This window comes from Balaenoptera musculus, chromosome 1 (genome assembly GCF_009873245.2).
Source record: "Balaenoptera musculus isolate JJ_BM4_2016_0621 chromosome 1, mBalMus1.pri.v3, whole genome shotgun sequence".
NCBI classification, from domain to species: Eukaryota; Metazoa; Chordata; class Mammalia; order Artiodactyla; family Balaenopteridae; genus Balaenoptera; species Balaenoptera musculus.
In genome coordinates this window covers 158281175-158303538 of record NC_045785.1, presented here as the reverse complement: position 1 = coordinate 158303538, position 22364 = coordinate 158281175, and the positions used below count along the sequence as shown (strand labels likewise).

General features: G+C 40.8%; 1 pseudogene; it reads right to left on the bottom strand.

Annotated features, from left to right (window-relative positions):
* Positions 1-17868: 17868 nt before the first annotated feature.
* LOC118904412 lies at positions 17869-22324 on the bottom strand (annotated as a pseudogene).
* Between the last annotated feature and the right edge of the window lie 40 nt (positions 22325-22364).

The window sequence follows — 22364 nt, the reverse complement described above, 5'->3', positions numbered from 1 at the left end:
ATGTAGAAAATCTTGTTCTGGGGCTTTTCAATTCAGTTGGAGAATGTGGAAAGAAGTAGTAATAATAATATGGGAAATTAAGCAAATGAGAAATTAAGTAGTATAAGAAAGGGAATATAATGGTTATGCATAAATTGGCTCAACAGTAAATAAGACTTGCACAGTAATAATAAGGTAAAAAATATTGACTTAATGAACATTTATATAATTACGTTTGGGTGATTCTGGAAGTAGAAGAGGGAAGGTGGGATAATATAAGAGTATGGTACCTTCATCTTCCAAAATCATAAAGTCCAATTGTAATACGTCTGAGGTGTGTAGCGGTATAAGCATATTAATTCTTATGGAGTTATAGACAGTGAGAAGAGCCAGCTAAAAGAACGGAAAGAGTTTGCTCTCAGAAGACTGAAACTGAAGGATTAGAAGGGTTGGGAAGTCTTCTGGTTACTATTGTGGGTAACAGATCACCCCCATGTTTGGTGGCTTTAAACAGTAATGACCCTTTTCTGCATTCTCTCTCCCGGTTTCTGTGGGTTGGGGTTTCAGTAAGGGCTCTGCTGGGCAGTTGCAGATGAAGCCTGAGCTGTGCTATCAGAGGCAGGAAATGGAGCTGGAGCTAGAGCAGCAGGGGCGGAGCAGCTAGGGCAGCGGGGCCTGGCCAGGTATCTCTCTCTGCCTTCTTGTCATCTCGGCTTCGCTACAGGATCCCTCCAGGGCAGCTAATTTGGGCTTTTTCATAGCATGGTGACCTCAGGGCACTTGGACAGCTAATATGGCAGCTCAGGATTCCAGAGGTGAGTGTCCCAAGAGAGCAAGATGTCACATGGCACCTATGATAGTTTTCTGAGTCAATCTGACTGGATCACAGAATGTCCAGATACCTGGTTAAACATTATTTCTGTACGTGTCGTTGAGGGGGCTCCTGGAAGAGATTAGCAATCGATTCAGTAAACTGAGTCACGTCGATTATCCTCGCCATCGTGGGTGGGCGTCACCCTATTCGTTTAGGGTCTGGATAGAACAAAAGGCAAAGGAAAGATGAATTTGCTCTCTGCCTGATGGCCTGAACTTCTCTTGCTCTCAGAGCTCCTGGTTCTCAGGCCTTTGAACTACACCTACACCACTGGCCGTCCTGTGTCTCCATTTTTTGGACAACAGATGAGGGGCTTCCCAGTCTCCATAATTTCTAATAAGTCATATACATGACTTATTATAAATAAATGACTTATTGTAAATACATGACTTATTATAAATATATATATATCTCCCCTATTGGTCTGTTCCTCTGGAGAACCCTAATACAGCATCACTTCTGCCGTGCTGCTCTACCAGTCAAAGCAGTCACAAGGGTCGACCCAGGTTAGAGGGCAGGAAGCATGGACACCACTCCCTGGGGGGAATGTCATGGTCTCATTGGAAGAAGAGCACTGTGGGATAGGAGATACCGTTGTGACCATCTTTGGAAAATACACTCCATCATAGGTAGGGAATTGCTGTCTTTTGTAATAAGCCTTGTAGTATTACTTGACTATTCAAACAATGTGTGTGTGTTATTTTTATAAAAATCCAAATTAAGTGTCGAGGATACTCTTATCCTCTAGCAAATGAGGGAAATGTTGTCAGAGAGATGAAGAGAATTCCTGAGACAGGGCTAGGGTTTCAACCAGACCCCTCGCTCTTACTTCAGAGCTCTTTACTGCTAACCAGATGACCAAGGAGAGTCACTGTCATTTATATTAATGATCACAGTCTACCTCAATTACAGTAGTTAACAAGTACACTGGCTCTCCAACCTCAGCAATTTTAGCCTTACCTGAATATTAGTATGACTTTGAACGCAATTTATCAGACCTCAACTAAGCAAGATCAAAGCAGACACTGATGATGCTTAATGTGACGCTTCAGGCACCTGAAAATTGAATTTGGTTCTTCAGGGGATAGACTCTGGAATTGGAGTTACGCTTAGTGTCCTATAGGGTGATTCTGCCTTAGGCTGGGACTTTTCAATGCCCACTTAAAACACACACACACACACACACAATTGCCAGGCTAAAACACAAAACAAAAACAAAAGTCTTTTAAATAAGGCTCTGCTGTGACTTCCCTGGTGGTCCATTGGTAAAGAATCCGCCTTCCAATGCAGGGAACGCAGGTTCGATCCCTGGTGGGGGAACTAAGATCCCACATGCCGCGGTGCAACTAAGCCAACGCGCCACAACTACTGCGCCCACACACCTCAACTAGAGAGAGAAAATCCGCACGCCACAGCTAGAGAGAAGCCCGCGCCGCAGTGAAAGATTCCCGCGTGCCTCAATGAAGATCACACATGCCACAACTAAGACCCGACGCAGCCGAAAGAAAATAAATAAGTATTAAAAAAATAATAATAAATAAATAAGGCTCTGCCTAGATTAGTAATGCAACCCTTGTCCATCCTCTAAACATCTACCTGCACAAACCACGAATCTCCCGAGAGAGGACATTGAACTTGAGCCTATGATTGCCCAAATCTGTTCCCATTGCCAGGATGTTGCATTGCTCTGCCACAGAGTCACTCCTTCTGAGGAGCTACTGCTATTCCCAGACCACAGCCAAGGACTAGGACATCACTCCTGGGTAGCCAAGTATATTGCTCAATTTTGAATCTGGTCTATGAAGCAAGAGTGCCACGTGCAAAACAAAACAAAGCAGCATGAGCTATAAATTGAAGCAGGAGGAAAAAGAGGAAGGGTTCCCAAATTATATTCTTGAAATGTTTAATAGAAGTCAGTGCTGCTTGCTTCATTGAAAATGATCTTTATGAGTTTCTGATTAGAAAGAAAATGTTTCTGGGAATCTGGATTCAAGCTGTGTGAAGGTGAGTGGGATTTAAGTGACTGCATGGCAGAGAACTGAGTAATTCTAAAAGCTGCTTTAAAGAAAACAAAGGCATAGAGAAAAAAGGCAGGAAAGAGTGGAACACAAATCTCAGAAAGTCCTTTGCAAATAAAAGGGCTTAGGATAGCCTTCAAAAGAATCCAGGTCAAAATGACAGAAAGAAGGGAGAGAAAACAGGGTTCCAGGGCAGTGCTAGGCAAGCTGAGTTGATGATGGGGTAGCTGTGACCGTGAAGCAGTTATAACCAAAGAACGTGGGTAGGCGTGTGAGGCTCCACATGAAAAGACGTGATTCCTCGAGAGACCGGTCAGGGCTGTGGCGTAGAGCCCAGCCTTGAGACTAGAAAAAGGAGATGTACTATGCAAACAGAAGGGCCATAACAGAGGCTTTGAGGTGCACCTAGAGGGAATTTGTTAGAACTCTATGCAAGGCTGAGTGTCAGGAAGTAATACCCGCGCTGTTTGTTATGAGCTGAACTGTGTGCACCTCCACCAAATTCATATGTTGGAATCCTAACCTCCAGCCCCTCAGAATGTGACTGTATTTGGAGACAGGGACATTAAAGAGGTGATTAGGTTAAAATAAGCGCATTAGGATGGGCCCTAATCCAATCTCACTGGTGTCCTTATGAGAGGAGGGAGTTCAGACACGCAGAGAGACAGCAGGGGGTACATGTGAGGACACAGGGAGAAGACAGCCGTCTGCAAGATGAAGAGAGAAGCCTCAGAAGAAACCTATTCTGATCTTGGACTTCTAGCCTCCAGAGCTCTGAGAAAATAAATTTCTGTTGTCCTAGCCCCCCAGTCTGTGGTATTTGTTATGGCAGCCCTAGCAGATGAATACACCGTACTACTACAGTGTGTAGTTTGTAATCTGAAATTCTCTCTGGCTGTGGTGAAACTTAACCCCGTACTTGATCTGACTTTGTTGGCTAAACCAAAGGGTTGCGTTGGAAAAAGCACAGTAGCAGAGAAACCTTAGGGGCAGGGTCAAGACAGAAGAATTTGGTTTCCATTGGAGAAATGGCTTCCTTCTTACCCATGGGACTGAAAGGAAGTTCTTCACACTCTTGCCCCAGAGGCAGGAGGGCGCAACATCATGCATTTCTTTATCGTTCACATTTTAACGTTAGGTCCAGCAGGACCTTTCTAATGCATAGATGGATACAAATTTTTAATGAGACTTGTTAAAATAACAGATGCAAGTAAAGACTATACTGTCTAGTGAATTTGTTTATTTTTCCCAAGCAAAGACAGTTCCCCATGCCACTAACGCCCTAATTGAAAAAATAAAACATATTGTGGTTGGAGAGCCATAATATAAATGACAAACTCTGAGGTCTTAGTTGGGATGCAGGAGGAGCTGGCTGACTGGCAGGGCTCTTTCTTTTCCCTTCTTTGTTTCCCAAGAAGGAATTTTTTTAAGACAAAAAGAAAAAAAGTTAAACAACCATCTGTAATAAAATGAGATGGAAAATAACTTTATAAATATAATATTCTGAGGAGCCAGAATAGGGAAAATTGTAATAGGGAAATGTGTCCTTTCAGATTTGTCATCTGAAGAGCTTTGAATATCACTCTAAAGACCTCAGATTTTATTTTGTAGACATGATGAGGCATCAAAAGTGCAAAGAGGTAAGCATATCGGTAGTTTAGAAAGTTAACTATGAGGAGTTCCCTGGTGGCCTAGAGGTTAGGATTCCAGGCTTTCACTGCCATGGCCGGGGTTCAAGCCCTGGTCGGGGAACTGAGATTCCACAAGCCATGCAGTGCAGCCAAAAAAAAAAAAAAAAAAAGAAAGTTAACTATGAAAGCCAGAAGGAGGGGATTGTGAGACAGGTTAGGGCCCAGAAGTAGGGAAAACAGGAGGTTTTACAGCCCAAGAGAGAGATGAATAGGTCCTGAATGAGGGCAGTGGCCACGAAAATTGGGAAAGCAGATGGATTATTCCAGAGATATTCAAAGGTAAAAGCAGAAGGAATAGGTGATTTGTTGAAATGAGTGGGGCTAGGAGGAGAGAGTTGTGAAAGGTGAAGTCAAGGTTTCTGGATTAGGTAGTGTTTTAGTTTCCCATGATTGCTCTAAAAAATTATCACAAATCTAGTGTCTTAAACAACACAAATTTATTGTCTTACCATTCTGGAGGTCAGAAGCCTGACATGGGTCTCATTTGGCTAAAATCAAGGTGTTAAAGGGCTGCATTCGTTTCTGGAGGCTCTAAGGAAGAATCTATTTCCTTGCCTTTCCCAGTTTCCAGGATACCTGCATCCCTAGGCTCATGGCCACTTCTTCTGTGTTCAAATCCGGCAATGGCACACTGAGTCCTTCTCTCTTTGCATATCTGACCCTTCCATCGTCATATCTCTCTCTGACCATAGTCAGGAAAGATTCTCCACCTAGTCAGGAAAGATTCTCCACTTTTTAAGGACTCATGAGATTAGACAGGGCCCACCTGGAGAGTCCAATCTTCCCATCTCAAAGTCTGTAACCTTAATCACATTGGCAGAGTTCCCTTTGCCACCTAAAGGAACCTATTCACAGGTTCCCAGGATTAGGTTGTAGACATGTGAGGGACACATTATTCTGCCTATTACAGGTATCAAAGAGCAGAACTTTTCAAACGGACCCATTAGTGGGCTGTGAAATGAATTTCATAGGCTACTACCAGTACTTTTTCTTTAAAGGGGAATAGAAATTAATAGAGTACAGTGTGTATACTAAGACTATTAGTGTTTCGTGAAACTTCAATTTAGTTTTTTATGTGTGAGTATACTGGATTGTGATATAAAATGTATTTCTTTTTTTTTCTTTTTTTTCCCACATCTTTACTGGAGTATAAATGCTTTACAATGTTGTGTTAGTTTCTGCTGTACAACAAAATGAATCAGCTATATGTATACATATATCCCCATATCCCCTCCCTCTTGAGCCTCCCTCCCACCCTCCCTATCCTACCCCTCTAGGTGGTCACAAAGCACCGAGCTGATCTCCCTGTGCTATGCAGCTGCTTCCCACTAGCCATGCATTTTACATTTGGTGGTGTATATACGTCAATGCTACTCTCTTACTTTAAAATGTATTTCTTACTGAGGGTCATGGGCAAAAGTGTTTGAAAGCCATTGACTTAGACAAGAAGATGATAGGAATGTTAAGTAAAATAGAACATAATGTTAACCGCTAACATTTACTGAATGTTTGCCATGAGTGTACCTATTCTAAGTCTTAACATTCATTAACTTGTGTAATCTTTCCAACTATCAATACACTAGATCCTTCCATTATCGCCATGCTGTGAATGAGGAAATGGCGAGAGATTGAGTGTCTTGCCTAAAGTCACACAGCTGGAAAATGGTATTGCTGGGATTTAAAATCAGACAGGCCAGTTCCTAGCTCCTAAGTCTGTATATTTAACACCATTCTGCTGTGTCTAGGGCCACCCAGGGCATGAGAAGGAAGGCAATCTTGCCCTTCTTCTTCATCCTGCTACCCTGAGAATTTTGCCCATGCATAGTATCCTATTTAAAATAGTTGATGCTGGGAATTCCCTGGCGGCCCAGTGGTTAGGACTCCGTGCTTTCACTGCCAGGGCCAGGGTTCGATCTCTGGTTGGGGAACTCAGATCCCGCAAGCCCTGCACTGCGGGGCCAAAAAATTTAAAAATTTAAAAAAAGTAGGAAATGCTAATAACTGCACAGCAGAAAATAAACTTCTTACATAACTCCAGGTATGGGTGTGTACTGGGAAAAGAAGAGGAAGGTTCTCTCAATCCAAAGTACAACGACCTTCTCTCTACAGGCTGATAGCCTGAACTGTACCTAGGAGCCTAAGTGTAATGCACATCATTAAGACTAATATGTACAAAATTAATATTGTTCCCTTAAGCAACGAAGGACTTACCAATAGATAATGTTCTTAGACATGCAATACGCCATATATCATGAATACAAACTATATTTTATTTTGATGATAACTATTCTGTTTTTTGTCGTAGCCATCAAATAACAATTAAGTGATTAACCACCGTTCCCTTTGCTGTGGAATTAGGGAAGAAGAGAGCTGATCCTTTCCCTTGGAGAAAGGGTAAGAAATAAAAGATATGAAATGCTCATTGTTCTTTTTTTTTTTTTAATTTTATTTATTTGGCTGTGTCAGGTCTTTAGCTGTGGCGCACAGGCTCTAGAGCACGTGGGCTTAGTTGTCCCGCAACATGTGGGATCCCAGTTCCTCGACCAGGGCTCAAACCCATGTCCCCTGCACTGGAAGGCAGATTCTTAATCACTGGACCACCAGGGAAGTCCCTCATTTTTCTTTTTGATCAACTTTGTGTCAAAGCCTTTAAGTTAAAGAAAAAAACAAATGAAAAAAACACTTAGGGAAACTTATTTCCCCATCCATAAAAAGGAGATAATAATAACTATCTCAGAATGTGAGAATTTGATGAGATTATGTACATGAAAATTGTTTTGCAAGCTATAAGGTGCTGAGATGTGAATTAACTATATTTGTGATTTTGTTTATCAAACATTGATGTAATACTTAATACAAGCCTACCATTGTTTTAAGTGCTTTGCAAATATTAATTTATCTAATGCTCATAAAACCTCTATGAGGGAATTCCCTGGAGATCCAGTGGTTAGGGCTCTGCGCTTCCGTTGCAGGGGGCACGGGTTCGATCCCTGGTCAGGGAACTAAGATCCCCGCATGCTGCATGGCGCAGCCAAAGAAAGAAAGAAAGACAACTTTATAAGTGTCTCTTATTATCCTCATTTCATAGATGAGGAAACTGGGAGCTCCCTGGTAGCTTAGTGGTTAGGATTCTGGGCTTTCACTCCTGTGGCCCGGGTTCAATCCCTGGTCGGGGAGAGATCCTGCAAGCTGTGAGGCTAAAAAAAAAAAAGATGAGGAAACAGGCATGGAAAGGTTAAGAAATTTGCTTCCCCGCATAAAGCTAGTAAGAAAGGGAAAAGGGTTCTACCTCTAGCAGCCTGGCTCAATTCTGTGCCCTGAACCACTCTGCTATATTGCATCTATTAGGAATATTAGGATGGAAACTTTGCCCACGTGTCAAAGGAATCAGGTAGGTGGAAGTCAAATGAGGTCTCTAGCTTCTAATCCGACTATTGTCATCTCTCTACTTTTTTCCATTTTGTTTGTTATCGAAAGCCGGGGTCTATGCAAGACTTTGCTCCTGGTGGTAACGCTGACGTTAGACCTTGAAAACCAGATTATTATTTATTACTCTGATTAGCCTCATACTTTCGATGTTCCCTTCTCTTTATAATGTTTCCTTTCATTATACAGTATCTTCTTATCTACTTCCTTACATTATAAAAAGACTGACATTTATTCAGTGGAAAACTATGGAGGAAACCAGAAAACATGACCATCATGCAAACTTCAGATTATGTACAAACAATGTGTGATTCCTTTTTGAAGTGAAATATGTAATATTTACTCTCAAGGATGCTCAAAAGATTTTTTAATGGGTAGGGGGTTCTCAGGATTCTAGAGTACAGAGCCCAATCTACCTTCTGCTAAGCTGTCCTTATCCCAGTAATGTGTCTTCTACCCCAGAGTCAAGTGTAACTCTTTCCCAGGACTTGGACTTTGTTGAAGGTATAAAATAGCAAAATTTGTTTGGACATGTGGGAATGAGAGCTAGAGATGAACAGTTGAAAATAGTTGGTAAAACAAGGATAAAGAAACTGAGAAAGCTGTGTTGATTCTGGCAACAAAAAGTCAGGAAGGGATGGCTTTTAACATGAAGAATATGAAGGAAAGCGAAAAGAGAAGAAAGGGTAAGAGTGAAGGAGCCTCTATGATAATATGAGATTCTGTTGGTGGAAGCATTTGGTCATGGGAAAAACCCTAAACAAACACTATGTTACTGTCAACGTCCTATTTTTGAATTAGGAAACATTAATTGAGCACATATTAAGTGCTGCTAGCTGCTTGGAATACAAAGATAAATATGACCAGTCTATCTAGTGAAAACATGTTTTACATACAAAGGGTGGCTGGTTTGAATTTTGAGTGTATTTCACAGACTATTAAATAAGTCCAAGAGTGCACCTTTATGTCACCCGTAGCAGGCACTCTATGAATATTTATCGAATTGAAATATTAGAGATGGATAGGACCTGCTTCAAAATACTTAACTACTGATGCATTCATTCAACAAAATGTTTTATTGTGGTTAAATATGCATAACATAAAATTTACCAGTTGACCATTTTTAAGTGTTCAGTGGCATTAAAAACAATTCACAATGTTGTACAACCATCACCCCCATCCATCTCCAGAAGTTTTTCATCATCTCAAATATAAACCCTGTACCCATTAAACAATAACTCCCCATCCCCCCATTCAACACATTTTTATGTATTCCTTCATTCAAAAAATATTTACTGAGCACCTATAATTCAGCCCGATTCTCCTCATTGTGGGAGGTCTGTGTTACAGAATGAACAGGACAGATGTATTCTGCACTCCTGCAGATACAATCTAGGGAAGGAGACTAGCAGGACAGTAACGACAGGTGGGGAGCCAACATCGCTCGCCACTCGGCGGACCCTTTGCATTGGCAGTGCTCCTTTGAGGTAGGTCTGTATTACAAACAAGTGTTAGGACAAGGGAGGTGCGACCGCCATGGGGGATAAAGCTCAGTCTGGAGGATAGAACTTGGTCAGGGCATCAGGATTACGTTGAGACCTGAAAGTTGAGTCGGGGGTTAGCCAAGCCAAGAGTTTTCCCAGCACAGGGAAGGACACCGAGGCTGGCCCTGGGAACAGATGGGTCCCGCCAGGCCGATGAAGTACGGAGAAACCCGAGGTAAGACTGCAGAGGCGGCAGGAGCCACCTCCTGGAGGGCCCGGGAGGGTTCCCCGCTCTATCTCCAGGGCAGCAGTAAGCCACTCAAGTGCTTTAAGCTGGGCCTTAAAAAGATTCACCATTCTTGTGAATTGTTAATGAGTGATTCACTTCCCTGCAGCTCTTTTTTATCATGCTGATGGCAAGTACTGCTAACTTTGAACACCTGTGATAGAAAACCCACTAGTATTTACATTGTAAAATCTTTCTGTACTTGTGTTTGAAAGTTCCTGTTCTGGGAATTCACATTTAAGTAAACGATATAACCTGACTCAAGGTCTGATGAAAGATAAAACTAGAAATTAGTTTCATTTTGCACCCCAACACACCTCCCCTAGGTTGGGAAAAAATCATATCACCTTTCAGATACACACAAAGTGTGAGCCTAAAACAGAACTGGCCGCCGTCTCTCAACTTGGGGATTTGTGTCAATTCCCTCAGTTCCTCCTGGACAAACGTAAATTAAGATTCTGTTTACAAAGTGCTTAATTAGCTTGCCTAGGCAAAATGATCAATTGTAATTTGAGAGTGAATTTGCTTCAAACTCATCAGTCATAGGACTGCTGGCCTGCTCTACTATTTAGGTAATAAAGGCCAGGTTCAGAATTTCAGTTTCTGGAGGGGAAAACATGGATAAGGTAAGCGCCTCTGAGGTGAAACTCCATTCTGCACCGTTAGATTGTGCAGCTCTCAGCCGACAGTGCCTCAATATCCATCCCAGGTGGATGGCGAGCTCATTCATCACCAGTGGATGCGCAAGTCCAGTGACTTTGTCTTCACATTTTAAAGCACTGCACTCTTTTTTTTTAGTGGCCTTTATCAGTTTTAATATTTTAATTTTTTTTACAATAATAACAATGCTTCCGCAGAAGGTAAGGTGAATAAGGCAACCCTGGTTATCTTTTTCCTTTAGCAAGAAGGGTGCTTGTGAACTTTGTGCACAGATAAGCATCCAAGAGTCAAGAATCTCTCTGGACTATTTGTTTAAATATGACTTTACTTCCAGGAGAAAGATGAAACTGAGCGTGGTCTCAAACGCCCAATGAGAAGAGGGGTAGCTTATTAACCCAGCCAATACCATGATCTTATTCCTAGAGCTATCAAACTTAAATCGTAAAGACTCAAGAAACACTATGTTATTACCACTCAATTTCAGAGTGAGATAGGTAGATAAAAACTTCCCCCTTCTTTTTTCCCCAAAAGTCTATGTTTCATAAGTAAGTAATAATTACATGTATACCATACATTGACATTTTATAGTTTAGTATTTTCACATACGTGACTTTCACCTCTCAGGGATAGATAGGACATTATCATTTTATTTTATTTTTAATTGAAGTATAGTTGATTTACAATGTTGTGTTAATTTCTGCTATACAGCAAAGTGACTGTTATACACATACATATATTCTTTTTTATATTCTTTTCCATTATGATTTATCACAGGATATTGAATATAGTTCCCTGTGCTATACATTAGGACCTTGTTGTTTATCCATTCTAAATGTAATAGTTTGCATCTACCAGCCCCAAACTCCCAATCCATCCCTCCCTTCCCTCCTCCCCCTTGGCAATCACAAGTCTGTTCTCTATGTCTATGAGTCTGTTTCTGTTTTGTAGATAGGTTCATTTGTGTCATATTTTAGATTCCACATATAAGTGATATCATATGGTATTTGTCTTTCTCTTTCTGACTTACTTCACTTAGTATGATAATCTCTAGTTCCATCCATGTTGCTGCAAATGGCATTATTTCATTCTTTTTATGGCTGAGTAGTATTCCATTGTATAAATGTACCACATCTTCTTTACCCATTCCTCCATCGATGGACATTTAGGTTGTTTCCATGTTTTGGCTATTGTGAATAGTGCTGCTATGAACATAGGGGTGCATGTATCTTTTGAATTATAGTTTTGTCTAGGTATACTCCCAGGAGTGGGATTGCTGGATCATATGGTAATTCTATTTTTAGTTTTCTGAGGAACTTCCATACTGTTTTCCATAGTGGCTGTACCAATTTATATTCCCAGCAACAGTGTAGAAGCGTTCCCTTTTCTCCACACCCTCTCCAGCATTTGTTATTTGTAGACTTTTTAATGATGGCCGTTCTGACTGGTGTGAGGTGGTACCTCACTGTGGTTTTGATTTGCATTTCTCTAATAATTAGTGATGTTGGGCATCTTTTCATGTGTCTACTGGCCATCTGTAAGGACATTATCATTTTATAGGTTAAGAGACTGAAGTTGAAAGAAGGAAGCAACTTTGCCTAAGGTACCTGGCTTGTGAGGGATATAGCCATTTGCTGAGCTATGCCTATCTACAAAGGCTCATTTATTCCACATGTCACGTGTCCTGAATGCTTACCTCTCAGGCTAATCTAAGAACATAAAATGAACTAGACATACAGCAGTGTCCCCTTGAGAAGGTCAGTCAGTAGGAGACAGACACAGAAACAGATCATCATAAAACCATGGGGCAAGAATAGCACTGGAGATTTTGGAAGCTCCGGGGAGGCATACCTAATACAATAAAAGGTGAGGGGGGTTGGTGCTGGCAATCAGGAAGATCTTCTTGGAGGAGGTGACACCTATACTGAATCTTAAACATATTAGAATAAGCAAGTCCTAGCCTTATACAATCTCATTATCACTGTGAGGATGAGATAATGATATAATATTTATATGTGTAATATATGATAAGTAATTAAGAAATGATGCGATGATGCAACTAGACAGTGACTCAGGGAGATGACCCGTAGAAAATACAGCATCATTACTTTTTGCTAAGAAACAAAAAGTTGTAAAGACTCTCATACATACATTTTCTGTCTCTGTCTCTGTCTCTCCACGTGGTCCTGTAACTGGGCTACCACTTGACAGCTAAGCTCTACCTATCAAGGCTGCCTGCTTTCCTCCCACACATCACCTCCCCTTGGATTACAAATTTCCTGTTGTGATCCTGTATTCTTCAGAACTCTCCTGGATATTCAGTTTAACCCTGTTTCAGTGGTATAAATAAGTAGAGGGAATTGGAACAAGTTTCCAGACCTGACGTGTTGCTAAGGTTTTCTTTGGTTCTATGACTTAATTCATGTGTCTCTTAATCTGTTTGTGACCATTTTTGGAGTGAGTTGGATGAAAAGAACGGGTTAGAGGTTGAATGCTTTATGTATACTTGTCCCAAAAAGCCCCCAAAGCTAGGCATTGCACAACTTCTCCCCCTTAGTAAAGACTGTGCCCCCTCCCACAAAATATCCCACCTCCATTCTAATGTCAGCACTGTTTAGAAAATTAACCCAATAGTTATATTTACCAAGACTGCATGGTCATGTCAGAGTCCAAATAAACATCACTGTCATTTAAGAAAACCCTCAGAATCTTAAGTGATCTTTCTTCACAGCTCCTTTACCCTTCTCAAGACGATACAAACCCATTTGACCTTGTCAGAGTGGCCTTCATCCCTTCTCACCTGAAATAGCCTCCTACCTGCTCTTCTCGCCCATGCTCGCTTCAAGACCCTCTAGCCAGGGCTTACAAACACATGGACAAAGACGTAGTTTTTTTGGCCTGCATAGTGTTGGCCACTTCCAAAATTCAGGGGGTGTCATAGAAAAATGAAGATTTCCCATGTCCCTTAAAAATGGGAAAACCTGGCAATCCTGAGTCCTGTTCCCACATGGTCATAGAGTCATAGGGACCCTTTAAATAGGGTCCTTCGCCCTAGTTCTCTGAAATCTTCATCACTCCCAAGGTGCCCCTGACCTAAGACCAAGTGACACTTATGTGTCTCATCATGACTGCAGTTTTTCTTACACCTGGATCTCTTCATTCATTTATATATCCTGCCTAGAACCTGTAGGCATGTGAGTTTTCTATACTCTTCTGCCTTACATGATCTTTCTAAAATTTGGACCCGATCATGCCACTTCTCAGATTAAAATTCTTTAGTGCCCTCACTCCCCACCTCTTTATCAGTGGATGAAGCTCCAACTTCTAGCTTGGCTGGGTTCTTTTCAATCTGCCTCTTTGTTCCCTATAACCATTCCCTACCTTTACCCCTACCCTTGCTCATGCCCCCTTCCCCCAAACTTTATACTCCAGCCATACTGAATTCTAGCTATAGCAATGATTCTCACCTCTGTGCATTTGCAGAGGCTGTTCCTACTGCCTGGAGTGTCCTTCCTTCTCTCTCAACCTCCTCAATTTTGAAGAGTCAACCTTTTCAGGTGCCTTTTCCCCCAAGAAGCCCCCTAACCCATTTCCCAAAGTGAATACACACCACTATCGTAGCACTCTCATAATATACTACTCTTGTAATATAACTGTTGGCTGTCTCTTTCTCCTATACTATACACTATGAAATCTTGCTGGAATTAGAACATGTCAGTTCTGACTTTGAAACTCTATCACTGGTGTAGGAAGGAGTCTGGGCATGGAAGTCAGGCAGCCCTGAATTGATATCTCAGCTTTACCACTTACTAAACTTGATAAGTTCCTTAATCCCTCTGTTTCTCAGTTTCCATATATATAAATTGAGACTAATAATTCCCACTTTATGAGATTACTATGAGGATTAGAGATATTTTGTATAAAATGCCTAGCACAGTGGCTGGTACATAGCAGGCACTCAATAACTGGCAGTTGATATCACGAATAAATGAATCAGGACAAAATACAGCAGACTTAAAAGATAGCCCAACTAAAGTGTGCTTGGGGGCTTCCCTGGTGGCACAGTAGTTAAGAATCTGCCTGCCAATGCAGGGGACACAGGTTTGAGCCCTAGTCCAGGAAGATCCCACATGCCGTGGAGCAACTAAGCCCGTGTGCTATAACTACTGAGCCCGTGAGACACAACTACTGAGCCCATGTGCCACAGCTACTGAAGCTTACGTGCCTATAGCCCGTGCTCTGCAGTAAGAGAAGGCACTGCAATGAGAAGCCCGTGCACCGCAACAAAGAGTAGCCCCCACTCGCCACAACTAGAGAAAGACCATGCACAGCAACAAAGACCCAGTGCAGCCAAAAATAAATAAACAAATTAAAAAAAATAAAGTGTGCTTGGGTGGACCAAAGTGAAAGCAGTGAAAAGAAGGAAAGGTTATACAGACACAGAGTATACGCACAGTATCTAGGCAATTAAGACAGTGCAGAAGGTGTTTTTAGTTTGATTTTTCCCCTAAACACCTGACAGCTTTTTAAAAAATTGAGATATAACTGACATATAACATTATCTTAGTTTCAGATGTACAGCATAATGATTCGATATTAGTTTATATATTTGATATTTGTATGCAAAATTATCACCACAATAGGTCTAGCTAACATCCATCACCAAGCGTAGTTAAAAAAAAACTTTTTTCTTGTCATGAGAACTTTTAAGATCTACTCTCTTAGCAACTTTCAAATATATAATACAGTATTATTAACTATAGTCACCATGCTATATATTACATCCCCAGGACTTATTTTCTTGACAGCTTTTTTTTTAAAAAAAGATTTATTTATCATTTATTTATTTATTTTATTTATTTTTGGCTGCGTAGGGTCTTAGTTGCGGCACGTGGGATCCTCGTTGAGGCCCACGGGCTCTTTTCTAGTTGTGGCTCACAGGCTCCAGGGTGCATGGGCTCTGTAGTTGTGGTGCATGGGTTCCAGAGTGCATGGGCTCTGTAGTCAGCAGCACTCGGGCTCTCTAGTTGAGGTGCGCAAGCTCAGTAGTTGTGGCACGCAGGCTTAGTTGCTCTGCAGCATGTGGGATCCTAGTTCCCTGACCAGGGATTGAACCTGCGCCCCCTGCATTGTAAGGAAGATTCTTTACCACTGGACCACCAGGGAAGTCCCTTCTTGACAGCTTTTAATGAAAGACTTACTTAATTATCATCTGGCAGAAGTCTGCAAATGATAGGCAGCTCTGTATATGGAATAATAAATATGATATAAGATAATCTTAGCTAATTACTGCTTACCTGCAAATGTCATACAACTGACTTCTTGAAGGTGTATGTGAGGTTTTGTTTTGTTTTCACACGTGTGAACGTTTGTGGGTGGGCAAGCATGTGTACAGACCTATACCATGGGAACGCTATAGACAGTGGCTCAGTGAATGGTCAACATGGCTGGATCCCCATGTAGCTGTACCAGTGTCCCATAGCATCCTGGTTATAGCTTGTATTAATGTCCAAACTGCAAGCTCCTGGAGGTCTGGGACTGTGTCATTCATATTTGTTTTCCCTGAACATAGTACACTACTTGGTACATAGTACGTGTTCAGTAAATATTTGTTAAGTAGATAAAAGGATGAATTGGGAGTTGACTCTGTGTGTATATATCTATAAATGTATGATACACACACACACACACACACACACACACACACACACTTTTACTCTAATTCCTGGGGCCAGCTTTCCATATAGTCTGGCTGTTGAGCCACATATAGACTAGAGTTGGTCCCTTGGTGTAAGCTGTACTTTCAAAGCAGTCTATAACAGCAGTGTCCCAAAGAACTTTCTGTGATGATGGAAACATTCTATTCTGCATTGTCCAGTATGAGACCAATGTCTATGAAACATTTGGAATGTGGTTATGTGACTGAGGGATTGAATTTTTAATTTTATTTAATTTTAATTAATTTTAATTTAAATAGCTACCCTGTGGCAACTGTATTGGTTAACGCTGGTAAATAATCTCCTGTGTGTCATCTCTATGTGCTTTTCCAGATCCTAGTCAACTGATAGATTCTGGATGATACTTTTGCATGGTACTTATATCTGGAGTTGGAAGACTTTCTTAATAGTCTAATACAACCTTCTAAATAAAGTAAAAAAAAATTTGTTGAGCATTTGGTGCTTGGCAATACTGCTGGAGTTATGGAGAATATGAAGTCCCTACCTTTGTGTTGCTACTATCTAACAAGGAAATGGATAAGGGAAGATGGAGCATTAAAATAGAGAAATAGACTACACAGCCTTGGGGCCTGGCTCCTCTAAACATGAGTATGAAATCCGTTTTTTAACACAATCCTGCTTCTAGATGGAAGCATTGTGGCAGTACACTATAAATGTAGAGGGGAGGACCTGGACATGTAATTAAAATCTATGGCCATAAAAAATCTGTTCAGTAGTTCTAAGAGTTTAGTTTAGGATCACTGACGAACCTTGGTGTTGTTCACTAATGGTGTCCACAATAATATTAGCTAAGCGGAAAGCCGAGCTTGCAAAGAAATTTACTTGTTATTTATTTAGTTATTTTGCTGGTGTTATGCCAAGAAGACTCTGCTGAATAAAACTTATTATTACAGCCTCTGCTTGATTTTTTGATAACTCTCTCTTACAACCAAGAGTCCTTTAGTTCAAGTCAGGGTTGCAGTATAGTTCACACATTTTTAGAGGATATTTTCATTTCGGAGCCCCCATCTTGTTCCCCAGTGCAGTGCCAGGCTCTCGGTGAATGTTTTGGGGTCGTTTGTTTGTTTGTTTTTTGGCTGCACCACACAGCTTGCAGGCTTGTGGGATCTTAGTTCCCTGACCAGGGACTGAACCTGGGCCCTTGGCAGTGAGAGCGTGGAGTCCTAACCGCCGGATGGCCAGGGAATTCCCTCTCGGTGAATGTTGATGGAAGACACTGTACAGGTGCTGGAAAAGTCAAGTTCCTCTCCTTGTCCTCAAGGAACTTAGACTAACTTCGAGACAGATGATTATGTCGCAAGTAGAAGGTGAGAGCTTATGAGGTAATAATCCCTTTAGTCTTTCATCTCATTCTTGGCTGTTTGGCTCAGGATGGTCTAAATATTTTCTTCACCTTTTCTTATTAGGTACTGTGATACTGGCCAGCCACCAGTAACGTGTGATAGTGTGCACTTTCTATAAACTCCTCATTGCTCAACCTGCCTCGGTATAAGTTTTGGTAAATGTTAATTAGTCTTAACCTGGTAAATATTTTAGTTATCAGAAAAGCCCTGATATCTTACTATTAACTACATTATTCTAGTTTTCCTGCAGCTTTCTAATGGGCACATCTTATTCTACAGAAGCTATATAATTTATGTGAAGACAGAGATTCATAACATCAAAGACGAGATGATTCAAACAGTAACCATTTACTTTATTTATTTATTGCCACAGAAATAAAGTTTATTGGAAAACCCATCAAGAAATTATTTTTCCTCTATGAAAATACTCAATATAAGAAATGGGATCTAGGAAGCAACATGACCAACAAAATACAGTCTGGGGAATTCCTTGGCGGTCCAGTGGTTATGACTTTACGCTCTCACTGCTGAGGGCCTGGGTTCCATCCCTGGTCGGGAAACTAAAATCCCACAAGCTGTGCAGCCAGAAAAAACAAACAAACAGTCTGAGGTCTTATAGATATCAATACTTTTGATAATAGATGACATTCACCTGCCCAAATGAACCAAATGGTTACTCAGCCAAATAACCATTAAAAATTCTTGATTTTCTTTCCATTAAGATGAAAGGTAGGTTGTGCATATCTAGGCCGTCTGGTCTGCCTCAGTATCTGATAAACTACTGAGGCAAGTGAATGCTGAATAGATAGCTTCGGTGTTATCGCCAGGCACTGAGTGAGGCAGTCATCGGTCAGCGGCAGCTTGGGATGCAGGGCTCACAGCAGGGCTGAGTGAAGGTTGTGAGGTTGAGGGTCTCCAGGCCTAGGGGAGGCTGGGATGAGTTGAGCACGAAGCAGGTGGGCACACAGGGCCGAGGAATGTGGCCTGCTGGGGGACAGCTGTCATAGCAGGTTGGCTCCAGTAACTAAACCGTGTGTGGGCAGATGCTGGGCAGGCAGACGCCCCATCGGCAGCATTTTTCAGATGAGCAGATTGTGGTGGCAGGGCCGGTGTGGACACTGCGGCAGTAACCGGAAGCACAGCAAGCCATGGCGTTGGGACTCTGGTTTGCTTTTGGAGAAACCATTCAGTTTAAACCTTTTAGCCTGTTGTGGTATCCAAGTCTAAAGTAAATGGGAGTATTTTGTACCATTTAAAATTCAAAAACTGTAATACACTAGTTCAAATTTCATGTCTACTAATTAATTATAAAACGCTTTGAGACTCTCATGCAAAGTTTTGAATGTAACAAGTAAAAACCTGCATATGAATAGCCAATATTTCAAAGTTCAACAGTGCTCCTCCATTGACAGCCTAGAGTCAGCAAAGAGGAAACTCATAGAAGGTTCTCCCTGGAGAGGCTCTACAAATCTTCTAGTCTGCTCTGCTTCATTTATGGAGGAGAAAACGAACATCCAGAGGAGATGGTGCAGTTTGCCAAAGGTCACACAGCTGGTGACAGTGCCAGGCCTAGCAGTGAAGCCTGCACTCTCTTGCCCAGACTTCATTTCACTTTTTCCCAGACTGACATCTCACCATGAACAATTCATTGACAATTTACAAAATACATATTGTTATAATTTCCTAAATAAGATTGAACAATCCAACTCTAGATTTTCTTAAGTTCATTAAATTGCTCGACATAGCTAATGAAGACTGATATATACTGAGCTCTTACTGTGCTTCCAGCCCTGTACTCAGAGTTTACATTATCTCGCTGAATTTTCCCAACAACCTCATGAGGCAGGTATCATTTTAGACATGAGTACTCTCAGGTATAGAGAGATAAATAGATTGTGCAAGATCACACAGCCACTATGTGGTCTAGCTGGGCCTGCAACCCAGGTCTGTCTGATTTTTAACCTTGTACTTTTAACCAGAATTTGAAACACCCTGCCTTCTGATTGTGCTTTCCTGTTAGTCTATATGAAAGTGTACTTTTAATACTTAATAATTTGGAGGTACTTGTGACTTCTCATATTTTCGTAAGAAGATGGGAAAATGTATCTCAGTGTGTTTCATGCTACTTTTATTAAATTGGGATTGATTGTGTATACCAAAAAACAATGAATCAATGGAATAGCATCTTGAGTCCATTGAATTTAGCATTCTTGTCAGTTCATGTCACTTCACTGCTAACAAGCCTTCAGTTTCTTCCTTCTCACTGGAGGCAAAAGCCAAAGTCCTTACAAAACCACCGGCAAGGCTGCTGGCAATCTGTATCTCCCCTCCTCTCCCTAACCTGCCTGATCTCCCTGTCTATCTTTCCCCTCAGGCCTACTTTTTGTTCCCTCCACCTCAAATGTTACCTTACTTCTTAGGCTTTCCTGATCACCCCATTTATAACTGAAAATCTCCCCCGGCTGCAGCACACCCTGCCCCTCTCCTGTTTTACATTTCCCTGCAGTACTTGTTACCGTCTCTATTTTATTTATTGGCTAACTCTAAGAGAATGAAGGCATAATTACATAGTTCACTGCTGTATTCCTAGTGCCTGTCTTAGAGAAGGTGCTAAAAAATATTTGCTGAGTGAATTATGTGACAAACTACAGGTTCAGGTATGTGCCTTTGCTTCAACCTCAAAATGTTAGCTATATATTCTGAGCACTATAACTCTCTAACGCCCTGTCATAGGTCTATTACCCATGGGTAATTCACTAATCATTTTTTGCTATTGAGAATTAATTTTCCCCCTTTTCCACTCTGTATTCTTGGTAGTCTCCAGGATTTCAAAAAGGGGGGGATTTCAAGTTCCTTATAGGTCCCTCAGCAATTTAGAGAAAGTGATCTGTACTTTTACTGGTCTCCCTAGAACAGGACTATCATAACAGCATTAAAAGTATAAGAAGAAAAAACAATTATTAAAATGAAGTCACTATTTGTACTTTCAAGTGGTAAAATAAAATGTTGAATGGTAGATTTCAGCTGTTTGTAAAAAGGACAAACAGTTAAGATGATGGCTGTTTGAGCATTTACAAAAACTGTTTCTCAGTTAAATGTGGTGTAAGAAGGCCCAGTGTAATGAAAAGAACCCTGGGGTGGGGGGAGGACCTCAGCTTCCTGGGCTATAAAATGAGCAGACTGAAGATGATCTCCAGGTTACAAAGGTCTTGGAGGCAAAGCCATGGAATTTTCTCATGCCCATCTAAAGTTATATTTCATGTTTATAATTACAACTGATTTAAGAACAATTGTTATAAATCGGTATTTAGATATACATTTTTCATAGGCTTTTTCCAGTTAAATAGAAATTGTTTTCATATCACTAATACTTAAAATTGTAAATCATATCTAAGGACACATAAACTTAAGTGACCATCATAATAACTATATTTAACTCTGATTCATTAGGGGACTAATTATCCAGTTTGTGAACATTTAAGCCCCCTGTAGTTCTCTTCCTATTTTGAACAAGGGCAAAGAATTTGAAAAGCTCAAATTCCAGTTTGTCACTTGTTTATAAGCTCCAAGGACATTACAACCAAGGGCTAAAATGAGTTTTTGGCACCATTAGGAAGTTCCTATTTTGGGTGCTATCCCTTCCACCTTCATTAAATTGAACTGAGAATTACTAGTACTATACATAATTCATTAATTTCAACTCAAATCATTTCACAAATGTTAAACTTTCATCTTTATATATGACTGCATGGTAAAATGCATGAGTCTTAAAAGCTTTTGAAAAGAACTTTAAAAATAAAATTTATTAATCAGTTAAATCATACTAGCCCATGGGAGAAAGTTCACATGCTTATTTTTCCAAAGTTCGAATTAAAATTGGGGCAGCATTATTGTGACAGCTAAAGCACCAAACAGTGGGTATAGCTGACCTCCTTAGTCAGAGATAGACTAGACTGGAACACTGGCAAGCCACTGTGCAGATTCTCTGGGGTTTAAGACGTTCACCTCTATCACATATTTAAATTCTGGCACTCCTACCTAAAACTTGAAGAACATAACACACCTCTTACTTAGTAAAGAGAAAAATTAAACGTCTAAGACACACCAAAATAACATTTCTTTCGAGAGTGATCGTTTTCTTTTTACAAAATCACAGCCCTTTATTTTTCATGAGATTTTATGAGGGTTTCATCATAATTTGGCCAGAAGTATTCCTATAGGAAAAGTAATAGAATCAAAGTGTGTGACCTAGCTGGGTCTCATCCTCATTGTTAACTACGGGGACTTCGTAACTGGATGACCAGGTCCTAAATTGGATAGAATAAATCTTAAAGGTGATCCGTCTTTTTGGTAGGTAAAGAAAACACAGAATTGCAGTTCTGAGGCTTACATGACTTCTTTGGCTAGAAGTGCCATAACAAGGCCTGTAAAGTATACGCTTTGCAGTATGGAGTGGAGTACACGTTCCAAAAGCAAGCATTTTTATCTCCCAAACCCTGCATCAGGGGTCATGGGAAAGACAAAAGGAAGGCCCTTGCCGAGTTTAAAATTCAATTCGCAAGGCAGGACTTAGGAAAATTAAACCAAATATTAAACGGAAGAAAATCCCCTACGTAGAGTAACTGCCAACTTGCGTTGTACAAATCAAAACTGAAATAAAATTTTAGGGCGTTCTAAACAAATAGCTGGAGAAATAGATACGACAAATATAAAATGGAAGAAAAGGTGTTGGATTCGAGTTGAAAATGCCAACTTGAGGACCGAAAGCATTTCGGTAGAAGCAGCCTCCGGGCAAGGCAAATAGCAAACGAGTACTGCCACCAAAGATCTGGAAAGGCCAATAAATGTTGCAGTGGGTCGGTTTAACT